Raw genomic sequence first — 7,534 nt, 5'->3', positions numbered from 1 at the left:
GTTCCTTGTTGGAACTTTTATTTACTTGTTGGGATATCACAATATACCTTACTTAATTAATGCATCTATATACTTGGTAAAGGGTGGAAGGCTCGGCCTTATGCCTGGTGTTTTGTTCCACTCTTGCTGCCCTAGTTTCCGTCATATCGGTGTTATGTTCCCGGATTTTGCGTTCCTTACACGGTTGGGCTATTATGGGAACCCCTTGACTGTTCGTCTTAAGTAAAGCTCTTCCAGCAATGCCCAACATTGGTTTTACCATTTGCCACCTAGCCTTTTCTTTCCCTTGGGTTCTGCAGACTCAAGGGTCATCATTATTTTACCCCCCCCCCCCGGGCCAGTGCTCGTCTGAGTGTTGGTCCACTTGTTAGCTACCGGTGGCTACCAGGGGCAACTCTGGGCTGGCCTACCCGTACCTAGGACAATCTGAGTGTGCCCTGAGAAAGAGATATGTGCAGCTCCTATCGGGATTTGTCGGCACATTCGGGCGGTGTTGCTGGTTTAGTTTTACCCTGTCGAAATGTCTTGTTGTACCGGGATACCGAGTCTGATCGGAATGTCTCGGGTGGAGGTCTATTCCTTCGTTGACCGTGAGAGCTTGTCATGGGCTAAGTTGGGACTCCCCTGCAGGGATTGAACTTTCGAAAGCCGTGCCCGCGGTTATGGGCAGATGGGAATTTGTTAACGTCCGGTTGTAGAAAACCCGAAGTTGACCTTATTTAAAATACATCAACCGCGTGTGTAACCGTGATGGTCTCTTCTCGGCGGAGTCCGGGAAGTGAACACGGTGTTGGAGTTATGCCTGACGTAGGTTGCTATAGGATCACTTCTTGATCATATTTGTATCGACCGTGCTCTGCTCTCTCTTCTCGCTCTCTTTTGCGATTGTAGCCACCACATATGCTAGTCGCTTGCTGCAGCTCCACATATTTTTGCCTTATCCATTCCTATGAGCTTAAATAGTTTTGATCGCGAGGGTGCGAGATTGTTGAGTCTCTGTGGCTCACAGATACTACAACTCCAGATGCAGGTCCAGGTGATTTCGCTCCAGGTGACGAGTACGAGCTCAAGTGGGAGTTCGACGAGGACTCTCAGCGTTATTATGTTTCCTTTCCCGATGATCAGTAGTGGTGCCTGGTTGGGGTTATCAATTCAGGACCTTGTCGCATGTTGGGTTCTTTTCTATTTTGGCGCCGTAGTCGGGCCATGAGTGTTTGTTTGATGGATGTTATTTATGCACTCTGATGTGACGTGGCGAGTGTAAGCCAACTATGTTATCTCCCCCTTTTATTATATATTACATGGGATGTTGTAATGATTGCCTAACTTGCGACATTGCTTTCAATGCGGTTATGCCTCTAAGTCGTGCCTCGACACGTGGGAGCTATAGCCGCATCGAGGGCGTTACAAGTTGGTAATCATAGCCATCCCCGACCTTAGGAGCCCCCATTGCTTGATCGTTTTTTAGCAGCCGAGTTGTGTCTAGAAAAATGTTTTGAGTCCTTAGGAATTATATCGGAGAGCTTAGGAATTCTTTTACTTCCCAGTCTCCTCATCGCTCTGGTAAGGCATCCTGACGTAGAGTTTTGACTCTTCTCTTCTCAAATTTCACTAAATTTTTTTTTAGGATCACGCGAGTATCTTGGTTTTGTTCCGATGGTTTTGTGACGAGAACATTGTTCTTGGTGCCTCCTGTCTTTAGGGGTTGTGGCAGTGTCCCGGGGAGTTGAGCTCCGAGGTGTTGTCGTCACAATTTCATCGTTGCAATTCTGGTATACTTGAGATATGTTCGCCGACATCGAAAATCTCTTTTATGCAGTTCGTTGGTGAGATAACCTCGACGCCACCCAGTACTAGGGCGGGAGTTCGGGAGTATCGCCATAACTTGTATAACGGATGCTTTTCGAAGGTTGAGGTAGATGGTTTCCGAAGTTTTCCTGGTTATGTGTTGAAGGATGGATACAGCTGGACGTAGGATTTGCTAGTTTGGGTGAGATATTGTGCTTCCCCTGTATCCCCAACACCTGATTGCATAACCAGAAAGGGTCAGGAATTTCATAGGTGGGAATTCTAGTAGCTCTAGTTCTTCTTCCACGGATATTGGTTTGAGATTGGGATTTCTTACCGATTATTCGTTCTTGATCCGTACCTTGTTGATTTATTTCTCTACCTTAATTCTTCGTGGCTTCTCAATTTATGGATATGTGACCACTTCAAGAGAAATGCATTCGTTCATTCTGTTCGGATGTGAAGACTATATGTTGCAATTTTCATTCCGTTGGATTCAGCTTCTATATTGTTGTTTATCAGTGTGCTAATGGTGGTCAACCTGTTCAGGATGGCTCCTCCAACGCGCACGACTCCGAATCCTGATCCGCCTCCACCTCCGCCTCCTCCGGAAGCATGGCAAGCTGTGATGGCCGCTACTAATGCAAACACACAGTTGATCATGCAAATCCTTCAAGAGCGCAATCAAGGCAGTCAAGGGAATCAAGGCCATAATCAGCACCACTTTGCTACTCTGAACCAGTTCCTTGCTAATGGACCAAAGACGTTCAGCAGTTGTGTTGAGGCTACCGATGCTGACGATTGGCTAGTGGATCTGGGCAAGCATTTTGAATGCAGCAACGTCAGGCCTGAAGATTTCGTCAAGTTCGCTTCTTTCCAGCTCAAAGATCAGGCTGCAGAGTGGTTCCAGCAGTACAAGGATTCCAGAGGTGGACGTGTTATCACTTGGAATGATTTTCGTCAAGATTTCCGCGCTCATCACATCCCTCAAAGTGTGGTTGAGAGTAAGCGTCAGGAATTCCGCAATCTGAAGCAAGGCTCTTTGTCTGTCTATGACTACAACAAGTTGTTCCAGAAGCTCGCCCGTTTTGCCAAGCAGGATGTTCCTGATGAGAAGAGCATGATCTATCAATTCAGGGGTGGTCTTCGTGAGGAAATTCAGCTCGCTCTTGTCCTCTTTGAGCCGTTGAGATACGATGAGTTCTACAACATGGCACTGAAGCAAGAGGCTGCTCAGATGAGGTGTGATGCTTCCAGGAAGCGTGCCAGAGATGTTACTCCGTCTTCCTCTACTCAAGTGGTCAAGCAGCAGAAGTATTGGTTTCCTCCTCCTCCGTTCCGTCAGCCGTATCAGCAGAAGAGCAAAGGTGGCAGTGGTTTCTCCCACCCACCCAACCCAGGCTTTCAGAACAAATCTTCGTCTCAAGCGCCAAGATCGAGTGCTCCGTATCACCGTCCGCTTTCAGAGGTCACGTGCAACAAGTGCCAACAGAAGGGTCACTATGCCAACAAGTGTACCAACCAGAGGCGTCTTCCTCCTCCTCCTCCTGTCAGATCGGCAAGTACAGCTATGGTCAAGCATAACCCCAAGTCCGCCAAGGTCAACTTGATGAATGCAGCTCAGGCAGAGGACTCGTCAGATGTGATCATGGGTAACCTTCCTGTTAATGATATTCCTGCAAAAGTTCTTTTTGACACTGGTGCATCGCATTGCTTCATCTCGAGACCGTTTACAAATAGGCATGAATTGGTCTCACAAGTTTTATCTAGTCCTTTAGAAGTTGTCTCTCCCGGTAAGCGCATGCAGGCTAACTCCATCGTTCCGGATGTTTCTATCACTCTGGGTGACTACAAGTTCTTGGCTTCTCCTACGGTTCTTGGCAACTCGCATATCGATCTTATTCTCGGGATGGACTGGCTCTCTAAGCATAAAGCTCAGCTTGATTGTGCAGCCAGGCAGATTCAACTGACTCATTCGTCTGAGGATGTCATTGTCTTTGCCGCTCGGGATAATACCATCCGGTTGTTTTCTCTCAATGAGAAGGGTGAATTGGATGCTATTTCGCAGATTCCGGTTGTTTGTGAGTATCAAGACGTCTTTCCAGAAGAGCTCCCAGGAATGCCTCCGCACCGGCCAGTTGAATTCGTTATTGAACTTGAGCCTGGCACGGAACCTGTGTGCAAACATCCTTACAAGCTCGGACCTGAAGAGTTGAAGGAGCTGAAGAAACAACTCGATGAGCAAGAAAGATTGGGTCTCATTCGGCCTAGTACCTCTCCGTGGGGTTGTGGTGTTCTTTTTGTGAAGAAGAAGGATGGATCGAGTCGACTTTGTGTTGATTACCGTCCAGTAAACAAGAAGACCATCAAGAACAAATACCCACTTCCCAACATCAATGAGCTGTTCGAACAACTCAAGGGTGCTCAAGTATTCTCCAAGCTTGATCTCCGTATGGGTTATCATCAGATTCGTATTCGTGAGCAAGATATTCCCAAGACGGCGTTCAGAACAAGCTTTGGTTCATATGAATACACCGTCATGTCTTTTGGCCTCGCAAACGCTCCTCCGACGTTCTCTCGCATGATGAACTTCATCTTCAACCCCTACACCAATGAATTTGTTTTGGTCTATCTCGACGACATTCTGGTTTTCTCGAAGAACAAGGAAGATCATGCTAAGCACTTGCGTTTGGTTCTTGACAAGCTCAGAGAACATCAGTTCTACGCCAAGTTCTCCAAGTGTGAATTTTGGCTCGATGAGGTTCTTTATCTTGGTCATATCATCTCTGCCAAGGGCATTTCCGTGAATCCTGAGAAGGTGTCTGCAATTGTGAATTGGGAACCTCCTCAGAACGTGAAGCAACTCCGCAGTTTCCTCGGTCTCGCAAGCTATTGCAGAAGATTCGTTGAAAACTTTTCTAAGATCGCCAAGCCTCTCTCAAATCTTCTTCAGAAGCACGTCAAGTACGTTTGGTCTCCGGAGTGTGATATGGCTTTCAACACTTTGAAAGAGAAATTGATCACTGCTCCAGTTCTGACTCCGCCTGATGAAACCAAGCCGTACGAGGTCTTTTGTGATGCCTCTCTCCAAGGTCTCGGTGATGTACTAATGCAAGAGAAGAAAGTTGTTGCTTACACCTCTCGCCAGTTGAAACCTAATGAGAAGAACTACCCCACTCATGATCTCGAGTTGGCGGCAGTTGTGCATGCTTTGTTGACTTGGAGACATCTTCTATTGGGAAGGAAAGTGGATATTTTCACTGATCACAAGAGTCTCAAGTACATCTTCACTCAGCCTAATCTCAACCTCAGGCAGACTCGATGGGTCGAAATGATTCAAGAGTACAATCCGAGTATCGAGTATACTCCAGGCAAGGCTAATGTGATTGCTGACGCTTTGAGCAGGAAAGCATATTGCAAAAGTCTGATTCTCAAGCCTTATCAACCCGAGCTTTGTGAAGCTTTCCGCAAGCTTAATCTGCAAGTTGTTCCTCAAGGTTTCCTCGCCAACCTTCAAGTTTCTCCTACCTTAGAAGACCAGATTCGCCAAGCCCAACTTCTTGATGCTATGGTGAAAAAGGTGAAGATTGGTATTGCAAAGAGTCAGTCCAAGTACAAGTGCTACCGACTTGATGACAAGGACACTCTCTTCTTCGAGGATCGAATTGTTGTGCCCAAAGGTGAACTTCGTAAGGTGATCATGAACGAGGCTCACAACTCTCTCCTCTCCATCCACCCTGGTAGTACGAAGATGTATCAGGATCTCAAGCAAACTTATTGGTGGACTTGAATGAAGCGCGAGATCGCTCAATTCGTGAACGAGTGTGATGTCTGCAGAAGAGTGAAGGCAGAACACCAAAGGCCAGCAGGTCTCCTCCAACCTCTTGCCATTCCAGAATGGAAGTTTGACCACATTGAAATGGACTTCGTGACTGGGTTTCCAAAGTCCAAGCGTGGCAATGATGCTATATTTGTTGTCATCGACAAGCTCACCAAAGTGGCTCACTTTCTGCCTATCAAAGAGTCGATCACTGCAGCTCAATTGGCAGAACTCTATACCTCTCGCATTGTCTCTCTGCACGGTATTCCTCAAGTGATATCTTCAGACCGTGGCAGCATCTTTACCTCCAAGTTTTGGGATTCTTTTCAGAAGGCCATGGGCACCAACATCCGCTTCAGCACAGCTTTCCATCCTCAAACGAGCGGTCATGTCAAGCGTGTCAATCAGATTCTTGAAGATATGCTCAGGGCTTGTGTGATCTCTTTCGGTATGAAGTGGGAGGATTGTCTTCCTTATGCTGAATTCTCTTACAACAACAGCTTTCAAGCAAGTTCGGGCAAGGCCCCCTTTGAAATTCTATATGGCAGGAAGTGTCGTACCCCTCTCAACTGGTCTGAAACCGGTGAATGTCAGCTGCTGGGTAATGACTTAATCACAGAAGCAGAAGATATGTGCAAAGTCATTCGTGATAACCTCAAAGCAGCCCAGTCCCGCCAGAAGAGCTACTATGATAGTAAGCACCGTGATCTGGTTTTTGAGATCGGAGATCATGTTTACCTCCGCGTCTCTCCTATGAAAGGTACTCGTCGCTTCGGTATCGAAGGGAAGCTTGCCCCTAGATACGTGGGACCTTTCAAGATTGTCAGCAAGAGAGGCGACCTCGCCTATCAACTCGAGCTTCCTTCAAACTTTGCAAATGTTCATGATGTGTTCCATGTCTCTCAGCTTCGAAAGTGCTTCAAGACTCCTGACCACACCGTCAACTTCGAGGACATTGAGCTCCAAGAAGATCTCTCTTATCGTGAGCACCCAGTTGCTATTCTTGAAGAGACTGAACGCAAGACTCGCAACAAGTCAATCAAATTTCTCAAAGTTAAGTGGTCTCACCATTCCGACCGTGAAGCCACCTGGGAACGCGAGGATCACCTCCGTTCTGAGTACCCGGAGTTCTTTCAGTCCTAGATCTCGGGACGAGATCTTTTCGGAGTGGTGGAGTGTTGTAACGCCCTAGATGTAACTTTCCCATTTGTACTCCAACTCTTGCCGTTTCCGGTGTCAAGTTATATTTATTTCTCGGGTTCGGGTCCTTGTCTCCGTGTGTTGTTTTCGTTTTCATGCATCTCATACCTTGTCATCTCGTGCATTGCATTTGCATACATGTTCATCTCATGCATTCGAGCATTTTCCCTGTTGTCCGTTTTGCATTCCGGCGCTTCGTTCTCCTCCGGTGGTCATTTCTAGTCTTCTTTCGTGTGTGGGGTTTAAACATTTCCGGATTGGTCCGAGACTTGCCAAGCGGCCTTGGTTTACTACCGGTAGACCGCCTGTCAAGTTTCGTATCATTTGGACTTCGTTTGATACTCCAACGGTTAACCGAGGGACCGAAAAGGCCTCTGCTCCATGTCCTAGAGCGTTCGATCACGATCGTGTGGGCGAAAACCGCACCTCATTTGGACTCTCCTAGCTCCACTTATGTCTATTTATAGACCCCCTCCTCCAAATCCCGGATCCCCTCGTCTCAAACCCTAGTTTTAAAAAAAAACAGATCCTCGTCCTCCACCGCGCCGACGGACGTGTCCGCCCCCGGCCGGACAACGTCCGCCGCCGCCCGCCTCAGCCAGCCGGGTCGCGCCACGTGGCCGGACCACTTCGCCGCGCCGCCGAAGCCCGCGGGCCCACGCGGGGCCCTCCCCGGCCCGCGAGACGCCGCCGCCCCTTGCCCGGGTCGGTGCCCTCCTTCCCCGA

Source organism: Triticum dicoccoides, chromosome 2B (genome assembly GCF_002162155.2).
Source record: "Triticum dicoccoides isolate Atlit2015 ecotype Zavitan chromosome 2B, WEW_v2.0, whole genome shotgun sequence".
Taxonomy (NCBI): Eukaryota; Viridiplantae; Streptophyta; class Magnoliopsida; order Poales; family Poaceae; genus Triticum; species Triticum dicoccoides.
Note: the sequence above shows the minus strand (reverse complement) of the source record.